This window comes from Vigna umbellata, chromosome 4 (genome assembly GCF_029865625.1).
Source record: "Vigna umbellata cultivar VRB3 chromosome 4, Vumbellata_1.0, whole genome shotgun sequence".
In the NCBI taxonomy this organism is placed as follows: Eukaryota; Viridiplantae; Streptophyta; class Magnoliopsida; order Fabales; family Fabaceae; genus Vigna; species Vigna umbellata.
In genome coordinates, this window is record NC_142168.1 from 21,425,091 (window position 1) to 21,447,704 (window position 22,614).

Sequence of the window (22,614 nt, forward strand, 5' to 3'; positions counted from 1 at the left end):
ATAATATATAAATATATTTTACTTACACATTTGTCCCAAACTTGTTAAACTTTTTCTTTTTCAATTATTTCGCTTTTGTTCACATAAGCATGCTTCCACACTTGACGGAAACGTTACTAACATTAATCCCGATTTCTTTATCTAATTATTGTGAAAAAAATCAAACTACTTAAAAAATTGTAATAACTGAAATTGGCAAAATTTGTAGTCTGTCACGTAACAAGTATCTAAAGTATGGATGGGATAAAGAAAACCATATTTTTAATTGGACTTAAGGTAGAAGGTGTGACCAAAATAAATTAGTATCATACACCATTCGGTTAAAAAAATACTACACTAAGTGGTATTATTCAAGCAATTAGTCTTGATCTATAACAGCTAACTTTTCATGTATGTTATTTAACTAACACAATAAATTCAATTAGAATTTACATCATACTGCATATTCAATAATATTCACCAGAAAGCCAGAGACAGGATATATAGGATCACAAGTATTTCACCCAACGAATACACACAGGCTAAATGTAATCTAATTAAGTTTATGAGCATGCATTGTGACACTTCAAAACAGTTTATTTCAGTAACTCAGATTTCCAAAACAATTTCCACAGCAAACATTATTAGTTGCATCACACTAATTGGAATTCACGATCATAAAAGACAATATCTCGTTTTATACCACAGAGAGAGTTTAACTTCTACTTACATATGTTCCAATCAACCATAATTACACCCAGTTATTGTAAATCCGCTAAAATCTTTAAGTTCAAATCAGAATGGGACAGAACATATCACAAAACCCAGTCATACAAATTTAATCATCCAGTGCAGTTAACCTTGTTTAAATCTTTCTAACATTTCTATTCAGTCTTTTCCATATGCCTAGTAAACATCATGGTTTTATCACTTCATAACAACATACACAACATAAACTAGACCCTCAATAATCCCATATTCATCAACTAATGCAGCATAACATTTTCACACATGAAATAAAATTCTGAACTCAAAACTGACGAAGAATGCTGTACAGAACCACCAAATCCTATAGGTGCACCTAGGCCAGAATCACTAACAACAAACTGTCATTCAGCCAATCATTGTAATAAAATAAAATAAAAAGGATTATCAAAGTTGAAACTAATACATCTGTGTAAAGATCGGAAACGTATGGATAAAATCTTAATAAAAGAATAGTGCATTAATCTATGGTTGAATAATAGACTGTCATATTAACATATGTTGTGTAATAATGCTTTGTAAAATACAATGCTCTATCCTTTAATTATACTGATACTTGATAGTCTACTAGATTTCCAATCATAATTAAGTAATTAAAAAAAATTATATTTTATTGTTATAATCACATGTCTTTTGCAAAATTGTCATCATAGTTTTCAATTAATGATAAATGATCAATGTCTCTTTATTTATCAATATTCTACATTTATATAAATTATTTAACAACTTTTTGCTAATGTATCCTAAATTTGAAAATCATTGTTGTGTCCCTGTACCGTCCTAATTCCATATTGAGTATATGTGCTTCATAGAATAGAAGGAAGCAAGATGACTGCTATTTTAAATATTACATACAACCTAAAAAGTTTACTCTTCATGTGTAAGTATTGAAGAATTAAAGAGAACCTCAACCCCACAAAACCAGATTATAAGATGAGGTTTACCCACTTATATACTCTAAATTGGTCTTATCTCTAGTTGATGTGAGACTTCCAACAAAAGAATTAAAGGATAAATATATATTGTATTTAGATAGTATACATTACCTTGAAACTTTTATCCATACGTTTTGCAATAAACTATCTCCAAATATTCACACTAATCATGGATGCATACTTCACAGGAGGTTGATTAGGAGGATTCTCTAAATAATCTTCATTGTCCTCCTTTAGATATTTATGGGCCAAGGAAGTCCTAAAACTCCTAAGCAACAACCATGTCTCCCTTAATACATACGTCTTGTGACATGTATCTACATTGAAAGTTAGCTATCCAAAAAAAACAATTAGTAAAAAAAGTTTGGAAATCATAACACATACTTTAAAATAAGTAGATTTAAGTAGTAAACATTAATCGTATATCATTCCAAATGATCTCTTTATAGGCATCCAAACTTGAATCTTTCAAATTATCACAAGTTATAGACACATTTGATCGAGCAATGGATCCAAGATAACTGATGAAGTTTGTGTCACCAGGTAATGGGTTGACCTTTTGCATTCCATGAAACCTAATAATATGAATAAGTACATATTGAACAATAATTAGGAAAGTAACATATCTAATATACCAAAAAATAAAATATGTATATAACCTTTAATTTGTTCCCTTCAGCTTTGTTGGGAGAAAGAATACCATCTTCAGTAATAGTTGTCATTTACCTATAATAAAAGTGATTCAGATAATAAAAATGATAACATAAGTAAAAAAGGATAAACATACAAATAAAAATTTATAAATCCAACCTTTTCTTCTTTGAAGTGAACTTTAAAGACTTAGGTTTCTTATGGACACAAAATGATAGATTTATCCAAATTCCTTCGTCATGATCATCTCTCCTATACAAGATATCATCTGTTATTGGATGATCATCCTATGATATTTCATACAAAGATCATCTTCAATATTAGTATCTTCATCTTCTATTTCATCATTGGAAAGATCGTTTATTTTATTAGTCAAAAACACAATTGACCAATTGACATCAATTAAACCAGTGACATAAAAAAATTGTTGAGCTTGTGATGCTAAAATTAAGGGTTAAATATGTTTTTAGTCCCTTAAGTATCACACGATTTTGGATTTAGTCCCTACTCGAAACTTTGATGGCTTTTAGTCCTCATAGTTTTAAACTATTATAAATAGTCCCTAATTTTGGATGGCGTTAACTTTTGTTTGACGTGGCTAACGGCCAGCCCACGTCTGATGCCAGGTATGAGTTTATTCTCTGCCACGTTTTCTTTTCTTTTTATTCCAAATTTGCACACAAATCCCTAATTTCTTCAATGTTTACACTTCAGAAGGAACACTAAAATTAGGGTTCATAAGGAACACCGCAATGAGGTCCAAGAAGGCGAAACCCAAATCAAAGGGGCTCCAATGAAGAATTTTGAGGTTGAACAAAATAATTTTGAGGTTTCACTTCCAAAACTTCATCATCATCACCTTCTGGGAATGCTACAGATCATAATAATAACCCTGTTGGGCATTCTTATGATCCCAGAATAAGGACTTTTGCAGCTTCTAGCTCCTCATCAAGGATGAGTGATGGACCAAATATTGATCTTCCACTAGTTTATGCAAATTTCCTCAACCAAAACCCCGGTTCTGAATCTGGGATTGAGAGCAGTAATCCAGATCAAGTTTGAACAGCTTTTGATCCTTCTCTGGAGAATAATTCAAGGCTATCAAACACAGATGTTTCTGATCCAGGTACTTTGCTTGAAGAAATTGCTCTTACTGGGTGTTTGAATCTTCCAAAACAACCATCCACACATTTTGCTGAGACTAATAATGGTGGCCAAATATGCTATGGTGACTTCAACTCTATGCAGACTATTCAAAAAGGTGGAATTCAGCAGTGTAGTAGTCATGGTGGTGCTGTGAATTTTGAGCTGCCGCCATTACCTGGTGAAGTGGAAGCGCCACCCACATCTCCTTCAAATCGCGCCGTCATCGTCGAGAGAGAAAACCAGAGCCACTAGATGGCGGTTTCATCTTCACTGGACCACCTCGTGCAAGCCAACGCGTCAACCTCCAAAAACCTGCAGGAATCAAACCAAGAAGCCAGAGACACAAAAAACCCATCACGAAGCCACTATCCCCATTCTCGCAAGTCATCAACCTCCAGACGTAAGAGAGATGTGCGCAGCAACTCGCGCCATCTAAGCAACCCTAATTTCAGTGTTCCTTCTGAAGTGTAAACATTGAAGAAATTAGGGACTTGTGTGCAAATTTGGAATAAAAAGAAAAGAAAACGTGGCAGAGAATAAACTCATACCTGGCATCCGACGACCACACTATCGGAATCGTCTCGGTCAGGCGACCACCGTGGTACGAAGATCGCGACGAACGGACCACCCACGCACCTCCCTGCGCTGCCGCAACAGTCACCGCTGCCACCACTTCCCGCCGTGCGTTGCCGGAGAGTTCTGCCGCCGATCAGAACCGCCGTGATCGCATCCTCGCCCTCTTTCTGGATCTGTGGTCGTTGCGTCAATCGGAGCACTTTGAATTTTTAGGGTTTCTCCCTCTCCATGGCGTCTTCCTCGTCTACAAACACCTCTGTTGGTGGCTCATCTTCTGATCCTCAATATATACCAATTATGTGAATGTACACTTGTCCATTGACAAGTTAGATGGCACAAATTATGCAAAATGGGCGTCCGACATCAAACTTTGGTTGAAGAGTCAGGGGTACTTAGATCACCTTACTCAAAATGTGACTACTGCTACCATAGATGACACTTCCCGCTGGATGAAAATTGATGCTCAGTTATGCATTGTTATAAAGTCCACCATTCACTCCTCACTGAAACAAATGTTTTGATCATATGAAACATGCTCAGAAGTATGGGCACAAGCGAAGTTGTTATACACAAATGACACTCAACGTCTTTATGGTGTTTGTCAGGACCTATTAACTGTTATTGGTCCGCGCAATCTTGGTCCCATGGCAGAATATTTGGGTAAAATTCATGCCCTTCTTCATGATTTTAATGATATATTACCTCCTGCTTCCACTCCTGCTGAAGAATTGGAACAACGATCAAAGTTCTTCATGTTGTTGGCATTATACGGACTCCTGATGATGTCTCTCATGTTCGTGATCAGATTTTGGGTTCTCCTGTCATAACCAACTTTACTTCTACTTGTTCTGCTCTTTTGCGTATACCGAGCAAACCCATCACTGAGACATCTCCTCATACTGATGATTCCTCTGTTATGGCTGCCCAACGTGATGATCGAAGTCGGTCTCGCAAGCCAAGTAAAGGACGTCCAAAATGTGACTACTGTGGCAAGTTAGGCCACAAAATTGATAGATGTTATGCGCTTCATGGAAGTCCTCCTCGACCTGTAGCAATGGCTAATTCTGATCCACCTCCCCGATCATCGTCTGCAGACCATCCTACTTCATCTAATACTGTAGAAAAACTTGCAATCTTTAACGAATTTCTCAGATGGTATGAGGATCGTCAGCACTCTAATTTCACTACATCTGCATCTGTTGCATGTACAGGTACACCTTTTGTTGGTCTGACTCACTCTCACTCCCTCGTACCTTGGGTCCTTGACTCAGGCGCCATCGATCATATCACTGGTAACAAGTCCTTGTTTTCTTCCTTGTCATGTCCGGATAATTTACCCTCAGTAACAATGGTTGATGGGTCTAGAGTTTCATCTCATGGTGTTGGTACTGTTAATATTTTTCCATCAATATCCATTGATCATGTACTTTATGTCCCTGGGTCTCCCTTCAACTTATTGTCCATTAGTCGTCTAACTCGTACTCTTAATTGTGTTATTTCATTTACTAAAGATTTTGTTTGGTTGCAGGACCGGAGTTCGAAACACATGATTGGCACAGGATGTGAGTCTCATGGCCTTTATCATCTCCGCCCTTCTCCACATGTTGGCGTAATCATGGAGTCACCATCCCTTCTTCATACTCAGTTAGGTCATCCTAGTCTTGCCAAACTACAACAACTTGTCCCGAGGTTGTCAAAATTATCAAGTTTGTCGTGTGAGTCTTGTCAGTTAGGGAAGCATACTTGTAGTTCCTTTCCTCGTAGTGTCTCACAACGGGGCGTCGTCCCCCTTTTCATTGGTTCATTCTGACATTTGGGGACCTAGTCGTATTAAGTCCACTTTAGGTTTTCAGTATTTTGTTACCTTCATTGATGACTATTCCAGATGTACTTGGTTGTTTTTAATGAAGAATCGTTCTGAGTTGTTTTCTATTTTCCAATCTTTTTTCAATGAAATAAAAACACAGTTTTGGGGTTTTTATTCGAAATTTACGCAGTGATAATGGTCGTGAATACCTTTCTCAACCGTTTAAACATTTTATGGCTTCTCATGGCATTCTTCACCAAACCTCATGTACTTATACCCCTCAACAAAATGGGGTGGCTGAGCGCAAGAATAGACACCTTATTGAAACAACTCGTACACTTCTAATTCATGGTCAAGTACCCTCACGTTTTTGGGGTGATGCAGTTCTCACGGCATGTTATCTTATCAACCGCATGCCATCTTCCGTTCTAGATAACAAAATCCCTCATTCTATCTTATTTCCTCAAGACCCTCTGCATCCATTACCTCTTAGAGTTTTTGGGTCTACATGTTTTGTTCATGATTTTAGTCCTGGTCTTGATAAGTTATCTCCTAGGTCTCACAAATGTGTCTTCTTAGGATTTCCACGGTCACAAAAAGGCTATAAGTGTTTTTCCCCTTCCCTCAATCGTCATTTTATCTCTGCTGATGTCACTTTTGATGAATCTTCTTTTTACTTTTCACATCTATCTTCTAGTTTTGTACCTCTACCTGTTACTGTTGATATTCCTCTTATATGTGATCCTCCTGGTGATGCTCCACCCATTTTGTCTCCTCCTTCTTTAGACTCTCATTCACCACATGATTGTCCTTCACCACCACCCTTCAGGTTTATAGTCGCCGCAATTGTCTCCCTCATGACTCACTTCCAGTGCCGCCTCCTGTGTCTCCTCCGGCTCCAGCAAATGAGTTTGACCTGCCAATTGCCCTCCGTAAAGGTATACGCTCTACCCGTAACCCTTCCCCCCATTATACTGTTCTTAGTTACCACATATTATCTCCATCTTTTTACACTTGTCTCTCATCCATTTCTTCTGTGTCAATTCCCAAGTCTGTGGGTGATGCCTTAACTCATCCTGGCTGGCGTCAAGCTATGCTAGATGAATTAAGTGCTTTACAGAAAAGTGGAACTTGGAAGTGTGTCCAATTACCATCTGGAAAGTCTGTTGTTGGTTGCAAGTGGGTGTATGCTATCAAGGTTGGCCCTGATGGCACAATTGATCGTTTGAAAGCTCGACTGGTTGCCAAAGGGTACACACAGATTTTTGGTTTGGATTATGGTGATACTTTTTCTCTAGTGGCAAAAATGACCTCTGTTCGCCTATTCATTGCCATGGTCGCTCTTTGACAATGGCCTCTTTACCAACTTGATGTCAAAAATGCTTTCCTTAATGGTGATTTGCATGAAGAAATTTATATGGAGCAACCGCCTAGCTTTGTTGCTCAAGGGGAGTCATCTGGATTGGTATGTCGTCTTCGCAAATCCTTATATGGCCTAAAACAGTCTCCTCAGGCCTGGTGTGGTAAATTCAGCTGTGTTATTCAACAATTTGGTATGTCTCGCAGTGAAGCGGATCATTCAGTGTTCTATCGCCACTCAAGTGCTGGATGTATCTACTTAATAGTGTATGTCGATGATATTATTCTCACAGGAAGCGACTATCTTGGCATCACTCAGATGAAACAACACCTTTGTCATCATTTTCAAACCAAAGATCTTGGCAAACTCCGATACTTTTTGGGTATTGAAGTAGCACAATCCAATGATAGTATTGTCATATCTCAGAGGAAGTATGTGTTAGACATCTTGGAGGAAATAGGGTTAATGAACTATAAATCTGTTGAAACACCTATGGACCCTAACATCAAACTCCTACCAAATCAGGGGGAGCCTTTCTCAGATCCTGAACGGTACAGAAGATTAGTTGGTAAATTAAACTATCTTACTGTTACGCATCCTGACATTTCCTTCGCAGTTAGTGTGGTGAGTCAATTTCTAAACTCCCCATGTGAAGACCATTGGGATGCATTGTTCGCATACTGAAGTATATTAAAGGATCACCTGGAAAAGGTTTGTTATATGGCCCTAACAACGATACAAAAATCGTTTGCTATTCAGATGCTGATTAGGCTGGTTCCCCTTCTGATATGAGGTCTACTTCTGATATTGTGTCTCTATTGGTGGCAACCTGATATCTTGGAAAAGTAAGAAGCAAAGTGTTGTGGCAAAGTCCAGTGCAGAAGCAGAATATAGAGCTATGGCATCAGCTACTTGCGAGCTTGTGTGGCTTAAACAATTGCTTAGTGAACTGAAATTTGGAGATGTCACTCACACGACACTTATATGTGATAATCAAGCTGCTCTCCATATTAGCTCTAACCCGACACTTATATGTGATAATCAAGCTGCTCTCCATATTAGCTCTAACCCTGTCTTCTATGAGAGAACCAAGCACATTGAAGTTGATTGCCATTTCATTCGAGAAAAAATCATATCCGGAGATATCAAGACTGAGTTCGTTAACTCAAGCAACCAGTTGGAAGACATATTCACTAAGTCCTTACGAGGACCTAGAATTGATTATCTTTGTAACAAGCTTGGAACATATGATTTATATGCTCTAGCTTAAGGGGGAGTGTTAGATGTTAAGATGTGTGTTTCTGTTATTTGGGCTCAGCCTATTCTGTATTAAGGGCATTGGCCCATATCTTACAATATAAATAAACTACCCTATGTGTATGCAAAACACACAAGGGATATTTTCTCCCAATCTTCTCTATTTCTCACAAGTAACATATGGGAGGCCTTCAAAGGCTAACAACCATAAACCTGTATGGACTTTAACCACCCTGAACAACAACAAACCTTAAGGGACTTAACTGCCCTAACAACAACGAACCTGCAGAAACTGAACTGTCTGCAGTGGCTAACAGCAAAAAAGCTATAGGGACTTAACCACCCTACAGCAGCTGAAACAGCAACAAACCTTCAGGGACTAACTACCCTGTAGCGGCTGAAACTTTTCTTCCCCTCACGACTGAACGGCATATGCACGTCAATGACAGAACGTGAAGGTGAAAGAACTAGTGAGAATCGATCCGTACTTGGGGACAAATCTAAAACCCCTAACATCGAACGAGCCAAATCAGCGAGCAGTCTCATAAAGCAACTCTCAATGAGTTGTTATAACAAAGCATTGACAGAAACCAAAAACACCAAAGATTGGGACTTATGATGGCATCAAAAGGCCAAAGACAGGTTAGAGGTCCAAAGTTCTCTGCTGAACTACTCCAAAAAGGTGATACTTAACATTGTATCACAAGAAGTATGGGCTAAACTCTAGCCCAAAAAGAAAGTTCTCTACAGGGGTTGAAAAATATTTCCCCTCACGGCAAACAGCGAGAACGACGGCTAGTGCAATTCACGAAACACTCTTAATCTTGACCAAAGAAAATATGGTAGCTTATGGAGGCAACAGCAACAAATTGCAGAGGTTACAACAACTGACTGCAGCGACAGTGGCATTAAAGCACCCGCCAACAAGGCTGATGAATTGTTGACTGGAACATTACAGCTACAGAAATAGACTCCCCTTCACCCTTTTATACAAACAAGTAATTCATGTTGTAACATCAACACACGTCAATCAGATTCTATTAATTCTAAAAACACAATATATGTATACATGTTTCAAGAGGTTTAAACAGCGTAGGTATATAATCTGGTCCTTATAATATATACTTCCAACCAATTATTTAGAATCACTATACTGTACTACACACATTAACAACAGCATAGTCCAAATCGTAATCATTACAACACCTGTACATGCTAACTTAAACAGAATTTACATAAAATCACTCCACCTACTACCCATAATTGATCCCTGGGACCATTAACCCTTACAAAACAAGTTATCACAGAGCAATATGACACACTGTCACACATTTCAGACCGTGAAATCAAGTTTTGTTATTCAAGTTGAGTGTTCTCACGTCATTTTCAATCAAAAGTCAGAACATCTATACTGATTCAGAGTGTTGAAGCAACATAATACTAGTTTATGATCATGCCTCAACAACCTAATGTTTAACAATACAGCAGGGCCAACATCCAGAGTATTCATATATCAGCAAGTTGAGTAAAGCCCTTAGATTATACTGAACAACCTTCAACCCACCAGAAATGTTCACAGCAATTTCACCACCTAGAACAATTTAAAACCTAGTTCACTCTTATCATTCAATCATCTACGAGTTAAGTTCTGAAATAAACTTAAGCATGCACTGGAAATTCTTTCACACCAATAATTTCAGAGAAGACCATTTACCACCTCAAAGCACAAAACTTCCAGCAATTTATCATTTAAAAGCATCCCTCCTAATTAATCTACTCCTTATTGACACCCAAAATCATACCAATATAACATTTATAAACATATTAACTCTTTAAAACAAAATAGTGAACAGAAAATATGTTTTTATGCATTCCAATTAACATTCATTATTGAGATAAATACCTCCACATAGGTCTTGTTAAAAAATATCACTCAAGTTAATCCATAAATTATTTAGGCTGCTAGACAGGAAATCATCACATAAATTGGTTCATGTATAACTCTAGTTTCTCGAAAACGCATTTTAAACATTCCAAATTTATGAATAGAGCGTAACACTAATTTTATTGTTCAGAAACATAGACTTCGGTAAGACAGTCACATTCACACTTAAGCAGCAAACATATGCAGATCATTTCTGACTCGAACCATTTGTACTACATACCACATTATATCCTAAAACCATACGAACATTATCATTCATAAGTCAAGGAAAAACATAAAATTTTCAGAAACAACCCATCACACACGCATACATCATGTGACCAGACCAGTGAAAGCAACAGACCATGATTCAATAATCTCGTATAGTCAACAGAATTACCACACTCACAGCCATGATAAACCTTGGCAATCACCCATACAACTTTAGCATATCAAATTGATACTGCATGCATTGCATCAAGCCTGTCACGAATCAAAACATGAACACAACATATATCTAATGTTTTTATAACAAAATAAAACTATAATTACTTTCAGTATATTGTAAATAGCATGATAACAATGGCAGAGTAGCTTAATGTCAACCACGACATAACAATGCAATTCAAATAAAAATAAAAGAAATCATTAGCAGAGCATACCATTCAAAATGATAGATTCTCCATCCAACTATATTTTATCATCGAATCAAATTCCAATATTAACCAACCATTATCAAAAGCAGAGTAACAATGTGAGACTTAGACAATGCAGAATCAATCATATTATCAACACTCATTCAAGCAAGAAGTCGAAACACACAAAGGTTAACTTCCCCATACCCAGTTCTAGCTCTTCTCACGGTCAATACCCCGACACCAAAAACCTTCAAGCCTCTATTATCCTTACCATTCCTTACCCCCAATGAACTTCCGCCAGTTTAATACCCTCATTGCAGTAACAAAATACTCTGCAACCCTCACTTTCGTGCCTCTAGGGTTTTAAAAAAGAGAAAGCAAAAGAGAAAAGAAGGAGGGAACATACCTAAACCCAGTACACGAACAGAGCAAAACGAAGCACCAAGAGAAACGAGCGAAACCAAGCATGAAGCGAAACCAAGCACGAAGCCGAACGAACGAAACGAAGCAAGAAGCTGAACGATCCTATTCGAACCATAAGCCAAACGAGCGAATACGAGCACGATGTTGAACGAGGAAAACAAAAACCAAGGAAACGAAAAAAAAAAGGAGGAGAACGTAAAAGAAGCATGAAGATACCTCTAAACTAAAAACCATTTTTCAAAATTTTTTTAAACACCAAATAGGACTTACACAAAGAAATGTTATCTATTGTAATAGACAGCATTTTTTAGAGGATATTTTTTTCTCTATTTTAAATTATATATTAAAAAAATAATATTAATTACTTATAAATAGTACTTTTCTCAAAAAGTGTTATTTATTATCATAGTAATTTTTTAAATAAACATTATTTATTGTTTCACATATTCATGAATAATATTTTTTTTATATAAGCGTTCTTTATTTATGTTAACACTTTTTACATCAATTAAATACAAAATTGGTATAAAAAAATATTTCAAACAGTAAAATCTTTCTTTTTCAATCTTTCTTTGGATTTCATCAAAATCGTTTCTACCAAGCAAATAAGATATCTTCAAATTATCTCAACACACGTAATAGCAAAATCCAAATCATCACTAAAACATAAATTTCCTAATAGGTAAAGAATATAAACAAAATTTGTTTTAGCAGTTTTGGCGATGCTAGGTTTTGTGAGGAATTGAATAGTTTTCAAATAAACAAAAATAAAAAACTAATTTCTATAACTATTATAATTAAAATTAATATAGAAAATTTTTTTATTTATTACAAAAATGTCGTTATGTCAAATTTCTATATAAGTTATAATTAGAATCACTATAAAAAGTTTTCTTATTTATTATAAAAATGTCACGACGTATACTTTCTATACTTTTATAACTAAAATCGATATAGAAAGTTTTATTTTTTATTATAAAAATGGCATCGCATCCACTTTTTATAGTTGTTATAAATATAGCCGTTATAAAAGTGTTACCATATTTATAATTATGTCACCGTACTCTTTTTTATACATGATGGATTATAACTAGGATAATTAGTTGTTATAAAAAGTATTTTCTTTGTCTTATGTAAATGCTAAGCTTCACTTATAATATACTAAATAAGAAGTATTTTTCATTCTTCGCAAGAATTTAAAGGTATAATGATAAAATTCATAAAAGTTATAGAGAAAATAAAAATGGAAAACAACTAATTTGGTAAATTAGTACGAATGAGAAGTGAGAAAATGAGATAGCAAACTTTTGACACCTCCTTCCATAGGTGCATTGAGTTGTTAATTTGACCCATGGCCTAGGATCAGTCTTAACCCACTCTTGAAAATGCCTTCTTTTATGAAGTCCCCTCAAGTGACGGCTAGAAAAAAGTCACAACCCGTAAAGCACCCTCTCAAGCGGGTTAGGGTTAGGGTTAAGGTGGATTTTGTAACACCCCTTACGGAGTGTCACTAGAAAATAACAAAATCCAAAATTTTACGCCAGTTTTTTTTTAAAATTAACATCGCAGAACTAAACCATCAAAAGTTTAAGCGTCTTACAACATAAGGTTAAAACCTTACAAATATCAAATTCATTATTCAAAGACATAAAATTACTTTAAAACATGATAAGTCCCCCATAGTTATTCCCATAACTCTCGTCGTGCTACTTCATCTCTGCCTCATCTGCAATGCCATCTACTCCCGTACAAGTACGATCATCGTAGGTGGAACCACAACCACAAAAGGAAAGGGTGAGTAAAGAAGAACCTAACATAGCATATAATTTCAATATCAAAATATCATAACTTAGATTATCCGAGTCACAACCTTACAATACAACATAATATTCAACTCATAACTTAGATCATCACCACTCAGACTATCAAAGTCACAACATTACAATACGTCACAGTATTATACTCGCGACTCAAATCATTTCCACGAGCTTTTGTTGTTTTCCTTGAATTTTGTCGTACCAAACTTGTTTCGCAAAACAGGGCGATTCGAGCCGTCTTCCATCGCAACTTCAGACCTATCTCCCCGACTCTTCAAGGAATTACGAGTAAAAACTTTGGTTAGGCGCACCCACCGAGCACTATACTCACACGAGCCGAAGTCATTGGGCGAGACATCCAACCCTCTCTAGTCCCCGCGCACGAGGAAAGGGTGACACTCGAACCTCAGTCTCAGTAGAGACTCTACACACTATCGTATCGTAATACGAACACCATCGATTCGACAAAATTTCTAAGGAAATGACAGAACGCTTGCTCTCACGATTTTACCATCACAACCATACGTAGATCACCATCATGCACAAAGTCAACCAAATTCATTCACCAACAATTAGTTAAAATCACAAATAATTAAATAAATTAATTTAATTATTCTTCCTACTGATGCACCCCTATGAAATTAGTAATTTCACACTTCCATCAACTAGAACAACATTTCTAGTGCACCCCACTTTTTAATTAATACCCAACATCAAAGAAAACACCTAATTCTAATACACCCCCTTTTTACTATAAACACATTCCTTCTATCTACACTTTCAAGTGGACCCCAAAACCATTAAATTACATTTTTTTTCTCACTTCCAAGTAGCTCCCACTTGGAACCACTCATTTCTCACCAAACTCTTACTTTTTCTCTCCTTCTTCCTTACTTTTACGTGACTTTACACTTCCTTCTCATCATTCTCTTTTTATTTTACCTTTTTCATTCAACAACTAAAGTTCACATTGATAAGTGTGAACTTTACTTGTATTTGTTACTTAAAATGTTGTGCTTTTGGGTAATTTAAGTGTTTATTCTCATGAAAAGTATATAAATGTTGATGTAAGTATAGTTTTGAATGTTTAAATGTGTTTTGATGCTTTTGTATGTTTATTTCGAAGTAGAATAAGGATTGGATAATATCAGAGATTTGGAGTGCGTCACTCGCTCAGTCAGAAGGATCAAATAGCTCAGCCAGCGAGCCAGCTCCTCGCCCAGCGAGCAGTGCCCACTCGCCCAGCGAGAAGTGTTCACTCGCCCAACGAGCCGTGCTCATTCGCCCAGCGAGCCGTGCTCACTCGCCCAGCGAGCAGTGGTCACTCGCCCAGCGAGTGGAGTCCTGTCGTCCAACGAGAATTCACTTAAGGTCCTTCTCTTTAAAATGTCACGAAACTGATCCAGAGAAGGGGAGAGACCAGGGGGAACTCTGCAGCTCACGTCCAGCTTGTGTCTAAGTGCTTCCATGGTGGAAAACCACCACTTTCCACCGTCCAATCCATCATTTATCGCTTCTGTGATGTATATGTGTAGCTAGAACTCCATTTCACTATGGTTGAGAGTAAAGTTCTGAAACTCTTTGTAATTTCTCTATTAATGCATGATCTTGTATGAATTTTGTGTTCTATCTTTATTATTCATGCCTACAATGGGAATCTGAGCTAATTGAACGGTTAAATCATTGGGAAATGTATGAGACCGCAGACCTAGGATAGAACAACTAAAGGATTTCAAGTCCTAGACATAGGATGGAATTTTTAGTCATCTGTGACATTGTGTTTAAGGCAAATCTGAGAACTGAATTAGCTAAGGGATTAGTAATTTAGTTTGAATGATTCAAAAACTGTCATCTGAGGGATCAGAGGCTGCATGCGCCTAGGATGTCGATGATTAATTTTGAGGAATTGTGTTAGTAGAAAAATTACCTGAGTGATGAACTTGAATTTCAACCCCAGTGAACCTAAATTCGACTGTTTTTACCACTTTATTTACATTTGTATGCTAATATTAAGTTTGTTACAAAATTACGTTTAATAATCGCTAAATTGGTAAACTTTAACAATCAGTGAATCGAAACAAATCTCTTGGGAAAACAATATCCGGACTTACCGGTTTATTACTTGAACGATCCGGTATGCTTGCCGAGGTCTCAACACACATACTCCATTTTCTCTCTCTCATTTACGTAACACATACCCCATGCATTCCTATCCTCTTTTCTTATTATTTTCTACCCATTACGTAACCCACCACTCCTTCATTTTTTCTTTGCTTTCAAAGGTCATCCCAAGCTTCTTCCTTCATGGTCTTTGGTCCTCTTCCAGCACCTTTCTTTTCTTTTTCTTTGCCACTTTTACATCAACCAAGCCATGCCCATCTCCATCTTCCACTTCTATTCTTCTTCCATCATGTTCTTCTTCTACCCAAGACATCAAACTTTCATTTTTCTTCACTATTTTTCATCAAAACACATGTACCCCAACTTACCAAACATCTCTTTCACTCCTCTCGTTCTCATAATTCATTCTTTCCTCTTCCAACAATGGAAGAGAATTCTCAATACCCTCTTACCCACACTCTTGGTTAAAGAGTGTAGATAAGTGCTCCCAACAATATATAATTCTTGCAAGGTAATAAGAACCAAGATATACAAAATATACATGATTTTAAAGTGTACCCATGACAGTTTTTCATACACAAACAACATCCCAATACATCCATAGTGGATGAATTTGTTGGGTCATTAAAAGTTAAAAAATAAAGGGAATGAACTGGGATGAACAGGTTGAACCTCTTCACCTAGAACAACAGGTACAATTTGACTTGAATGGAAGTTAGAATATTTAGAGCCAAGGTCCTAAGAGTGTAGGACAAGGAGGCCAAAAATGAGGTGGACGTGCCCAAGGTAATTTTAAGGATGATAGTGAAGAGCAAACCAACAAACAGAATTGGCGTGGTCAAGGACAAGGGAAAGACCAAGGAGATCAATCAAGAGTGAAGTGTTTTAAGTTTGGCAAACACGACCATTATGCAAACGACTACAGATCGAGGAAGTGCTAAAACTATGGTAAGCCTATCACATTGCTAATTTTTTCAATGTGAGAAGAAAAGTGAGAGAAACCTTCTTACAAAAGAAGATGAAGAAGAGATAAGGATTTTTTTGTTTTCAATAAACTCAGACACGTTCAAGACCAAGCTATCCAAGGTAGTGCAAGAGGTGACCAAACAACTTGATGCCGAGCAGATTCACACTGAGTTGTTCTAGGTTGAACAAGAGGAGATCGGGTTGTTTGAAGCCAAGGAGGTGAAGGCTGACTGAGTGTCGAGTTGTCAAAGAACTCGGCAATGCTGATGAAGTGCTCGGTAAATGGTGCGACAAATGTGGAGAAGACAAACCTAGAGAAAAAACTTTGGCAAAACGATGAAGAGATTCAACAGATAGGGAGACTTCTCGATGAAGCTAATGGGATTATGAATAAATAGAGGACTGAGCTTGAGGAGATGAAGAAGGCGGCTGAAGACAAGGAGGAGGAAACATAATGCTCTTGAACGACATAAAAATAGGAAAGAAGACACTAGTGTAGAAAAGGCTTTAGACGTCTATTATTTTGGGTTTTTTACGTTTAATCCCGGCCTGACGTCTTTACGGGTGACATTGATTGGACGTCAGTTTGCACTATCAGACATCTATATAGATGTCTGACACTACAGATCAGAGGTCTATATAGACATCTGACACTACATATCAGACGTATAATTACAGATCAGATGTCTAAAGTGTCGTCGTATTTGATTGGATCTTTCTCTGCTTGAGGCCTCTTGGGTTGCTCCTGGCTCATGGGGATTCAAGGTTACAACTTTATATTTTACTTGAAGAGAATGGATTGTACCTTTTTTTGTATTGGATGGTTTTAAAAACGTAGTGGAGGGAATACGAGGAGTGCAAAACACAAGAAATTGTCGCTCAAGAACGGCCGTCAAAGGACATGAGCAAAAATGCACCAAAACCCAACGAAAACACATTTAATCGGTTCAAACGAAAGATAATTCATTAAAAAGTAATGTAATCAGAGTAAAACTAATTTTAAACGGTGCAAAAGTGAGAAAACGAACTTGAAAAACGTAACCCGTGGAGAGAAAATGCGAGGAAGATGATGAACATTAAGTGCAAATAACTACTGCCTCGCGTTTGTGGTGTTTTAATGCAGCCATATAAAAGTTTGTTTCCCCAATAACAGACATCTATATGGCTTTAGAAGTCAAACTAGAGGGATATGACGTTTAAATCTAGTCAAAAAGTGACTTTTTAGATTTCAAAAATGAGTATATAGAAGTTTGTTCTCCACACAACAAACGTCTATATGGCTTTAGAAGTCGGATTGGAGGGATCTGGCATCTAAATGGAGAAAAAAATGACTTTTTAAATTTCAAAAATGAGTATATAGAAGTTTGTTCCCCTACATTAGACGTTTGTTCCCCCACATCAGACGTCTATATGTCTTTAGAAGTCGGATTGGCGAGATCTGACGTCTAAATGAAGTCAAAAAGTGACCTTTTAGATTTCAAAAATGAGTATATAGAAGTATGTTCCCCCACATCAGACGTCTATATGGCTTTAGAAGTCGGACTGGCGGGATCTGATGTCTAAATGGAGTCAAACAGTGACTTTTTAGATTTAAAAAATGAGTATATAGAAGTCTGTTCCCCCCACATCAGACGTCTATATGGCTTTAGAAGTCGGATTGGCGGGATCTGACGTCTAAATGGAGTCAAAAAGTGACTTTTTGGATTTCAAAAATGAGTATATAGAAGTCTGTTCCCCCCACATCAAACGTCTATATGGCTTTAGAAGTCTGGTCCCTCCATAACAGACGTGTATATTGTTGTTTTATTTACAGAAAATGTCACCGGTCATTTTTTACGTTGGATACACTAGTGTAAAAAAGACTTTGGACGTCTGTTATTTTGGGCTTTTAACGTCTGATTTTTGTCCGACATCTATATGAGTGACGTTAATGAAGAGCTATTTAAATAGGAGTGAGTATTTAAAGATGTATAGGTAGTGGAAGGGCTAAGATGAAGAGAATTATGCTAAAAGAGTTGATTTGGTGGCTAGAAAGTGGTTCAAAAAGAGTTGGTGAATGGAGCACACCAACAACAACATCTACACTTCGTTGAGTAATTCGTCAAGGTAATGCCGTTAAACAAGCGCTTTTGGGAGGCAACCCAGTTTTATTACCCTTTTTACTTGTGTTTGTATGGTTTTTGTGTCATGTGAATTAGTAACTTATGTTTTGCATGTTTGTGTTGTGTTGCAGGCTTGTGATTTTTGAGTTGAAATGTTTTGTTTATGGTTGTTATGTGTGTTTTATGTTAGTTATAGCTTGGTTTGTGTGTAAGTTCTTTGAAAGAGTGTCAATTGCCCAAAATCATAGAGTGAGAGAGACAAATTTTCGTAGAATAGCTGGGCTGCAACTGAGCTACGGTTGAGTGCCACACCAGTAAATATGGTTTTGAGCTGTTTTTTTGATACGCCGTTGGGCGGTAGCCTGGCGGCAGCACTGTAGAGACATTTTGGCCTTGACACGTTTTTGTTGTTGTTTGTTCTAAGTTTTTCTTTTCTTTGCACTCTTTCACACATTCCTTTTAGTGTGTTTTTGGACCTTTCTATCCAGTTGTTGACTATGAGATACTAATTTTACTTTGAGCTTTCTTGTTACAGGATAAGATCTTCCTTAGGAATTAAAGAGTTCAAAACCATCATTGGTGAACCTTTGAGGCATGCGTGAGTTGAGCAACCATATGACTTGAAGATTTATCTACTCGTGCAGCATGGCCTGGGGCCAGGCCCCTACTGATTGGGGGAGGTGGAGTAGTTGTGGAGCATAAGCTACTAGGAGGAGGAAGATGTTTCAGATGAAATTGAAGCTAGTGTTCTATAGTTATGAAGCTGCAAAGTGTCCAACTTGATCGGTTTTTCAGTTTTAATTTCAAGTTTTATTTGTTTTCAGTTTTTAAATTTGGATTTCTTTTTGACTTGCCTAGTGGATAGTTCTTGTGCAATTGGTTTGGTGATTTGAGTGAATCATATGTTATGCTTAAATTGAATGCAAATCTCTTGTGCTTGCTCTTTATCCATGAGAATTGTTTTGAAAATCTGATTGAGATTATGTGGTTGAGCTTGTTGAATAGAGATTGTGGTTGCTTGTATCTGTTTAGATAGATGCTTGGTTTTAATTGTGATCCATATTCTTGGCTTGATGTTTATCAAATTTTGGAACCCTGAGTAAACCTGTGAGATGTTGTGCCTTAAAGTTTATTGTTGAATGCTATTACTTTGGAATAACAATTGATTTTGCCTGAGTTTCTCTATTTGAACTAGTTACTTGCATTATACAAATGATCAAGGCCATCTTGTTTTTCAACCTCTTCTACATTTTTGAGCCTAAAATCCAATGTTAAACCTATGAACCTTAAAAAGAAAACTTTCTCATTCCTGAAACCTTACGCTTATTGAAAAATCCTTAACCTCCTTACCTTGAGTTGAGATGAACATATATGTTAGGATGAGGAGCATGGTTTAAGTTTGGGGGAGTTCTTATTATCAGAAGGGAGCATTGAGAAAATAATAAGTTGAGTTAAAAAGAAATAAAAAGAAGAAAAACCAAAAAATGAATTCAATGAAAAAGAGTTGGGAAATAAGTTGAGAGTGGTTTATTCAATTTTGGAGCAAAAGAGATACTATGCTATATCATGAATCAAATTGTTTGGTCTCTTATCTCAAGGTACTTTGTTGTCTAGAAAAACAATGTTTTTTTCTTAGCCCAGCCACAATATAAGCTTCAAAAAGTTCTTGTGATGTTAATTTGCTTGTGAATGTGTTTAATATTGTTGAAACGAAAGGCAAAGTTGATTTGTGTAACACTGTAATAGTTGAGAGTAAGACACACATCCTAATACACCATTGTGCTTGAGTGAAACACTTTCTTTGGTGAGGATTGGTTCCATGAACTCAATGAAAACAACTTGCCATGTTTGTTGATCTATCATTCGCATCTATCTTGTGACTTTTAATTTGTGAGCACCATGGTTGAAGTTTAGTTTGCTAAGGCCATATTATCTATTGAATGTAATTTTAAGTTGAGCAAGCATGATTGATTTTGTTTATTTGATTTAAATTGTTTCTTGGATTGCTAGACCATTGCGATTGAATTGTTTGCTAGGTGAAGTACTTTTGCTTGAGGACAAGCAAAGTTGTAAGTTTGGGAGAGTTTGATAATGCTAATTCTTACCATTATCTAAGCATCATTTTAGTAGCAAAATAAACTCCTTTCTAACTTGTAACTTGCTTAATCCTATTCTTTTGTCTTGTTTTCTAAATAAATGTGTTTTAGACTAAATTGATGTATTATCCTCACTAATTCCCTTATTTTGTAGCTAATATTATGCTTAGAAGAACCTTCACCAATGTATAGAGCTTAACCAACCATAAAAGCAAGTAAAACAAAAAGAGAGAATTTTGGAATGCTGTGGCTGCGGTGCAGTTGAGTGCCACTGTTAGGGATTTGGCAAGCGTACCAAATCGTTCAAGTAATAAACTGTGGTAAGACCAGGTATCGTTTTTCCAAGAGACTCGTAATACTAGAAAATTGTGCGATTAACAACTCATCTAGACTCAAGAACAACTCATCATTTAAGAATATGTGCAAAAAGATAAATTCACAAGTAATTACAAGGTTGTACTTTGGTATTGAAGGCACTTGGAAATGGAAAAGACTAGAAATGGTATGAAATGACATTATTACGGTTAGTTTTCACCAATGCACTCTTGTGTATAACCAATTTCATCTCCTCTTTATCAATTTACTAAAGTCAATCCACTAAAACACTCTAGCCCTAATCCCTTAGGTGAAAGAGCCTAGGTTTTCCTTATCAAACTCCAATCCCTTGGACAATCTAACAAGCAAACCCGCATTAAAGAGCTAGGATCTTAAGACAACATATGAATCATCTTCCATCCCTAGAATCAATGACCACAAGGACTCTTGTTTCAGTTCAAGGTTTCATCTTACGTCCCCATAATCCATGAAACCCCAAAATCAAGTCATGAACGTCCCCATTACATGCAAGCTTTAAGATCGGAAACAAGAATACTAGCAATTGATAGAAAAGACATATATATAATCAAATCATTCAACAAATACACAAGAATTCAGAGGCTATATCTATCCCCAACAAGATGGGTTTGACTCTCCATTTCCATGGAGAGCCTTTAAGCTTACAAAATGGGCATAGAAGAAGATGAAAAACCCAAGAGGAAGAATGGAGTGTTTCCACGAGTCCTAACAGCCCTCCAAGCTCTCCTCTAAATGAAATGCACCTCCAAGCTCTCCTCTACTGATGGTGAAACTTAGAAGGACATTTTTATTATGAATTTGCTTTTTACTAGCGAAATGTAAGACTTGTCTTATAAAGGACTTGTCATGATGGTCGTATACAACTTATCGTCTTGGTTGTGCATGAACATACAATGTTGTCATTACAATTGCCAAAAAATCATATAGATGTTACCTGCAACCATTAATTGAGGTTCATGTTCAAGACTTAAAAATATTTTGTTTTACAGCTTATATTTCATTTTTCGTTTTATTTTTTTCTTTTGATTATAACTTAAAATAATTTGTTAGAAACAAAAACCAGGAACATAAATACAAACACATATGGCCCTTGTGGGCATATAATGAATTTCTACCTACCTCTTTCAACATATTTCTTATAACAACTAAACTTAATTGATTCGCTTTTAATCACTTACATACCAATTCAATATATTATCAAACATAATCGTAATTACTTTTTCTTATATTTATTTTCATATACAAAGAGTCAAGAAATCTATCTAATAATATCCTTCAATGTGTCGTAAAGTCTTTTTCAAATCTATTTTCATTAATTTAAGTATATTTTAGCTATTTCAAAATTATTAATCAAAATGGTACAACTTTTACATTCGTTTGAGAAAAAAATAACAATTACTTAAAAAATATATGTGGTGCGAAGTAATTCACAAAGTAACATTTATAAAGAAAAATAAAAAGAAGTGCATAGAAATAAAAGTAGAAATGAAAGTGGAAATTGGGATTTTTATAGCGTTTTTTACGTAGGTCTTATGAAACTGACAGAAGAAAACGTTTAATAAGTCGATTCCGAACTGACGCATATCAAAGACGATCTAATTATAGGTTCTTAAGAACCTTTAGCTTAACTCATATCTTGAACATCTTTGGCTTGAGTTGAAGCCTTGAGCATCTAATATTGAAAATGTTGGAAGTCC

The 22,614-nt window shown here is 36.4% G+C and overlaps 1 long non-coding RNA gene and 1 pseudogene across 1 annotated transcript; one reads left to right on the top strand and one right to left on the bottom strand.

Moving 5' to 3' along the window:
• Positions 1-1,744: 1,744 nt before the first annotated feature.
• Positions 1,745-11,694, bottom strand: LOC148199538 (uncharacterized). The gene is made up of 3 exons (XR_015786114.1): positions 11,445-11,694; positions 2,339-2,405; positions 1,745-2,254 (listed from the first exon to the last, which is right to left on the bottom strand). It is a non-coding gene; the product is annotated as an uncharacterized LOC148199538 (long non-coding RNA).
• LOC148199539 (uncharacterized) lies at positions 2,950-4,787 on the top strand (annotated as a pseudogene).
• Positions 11,695-22,614: the final 10,920 nt, after the last annotated feature.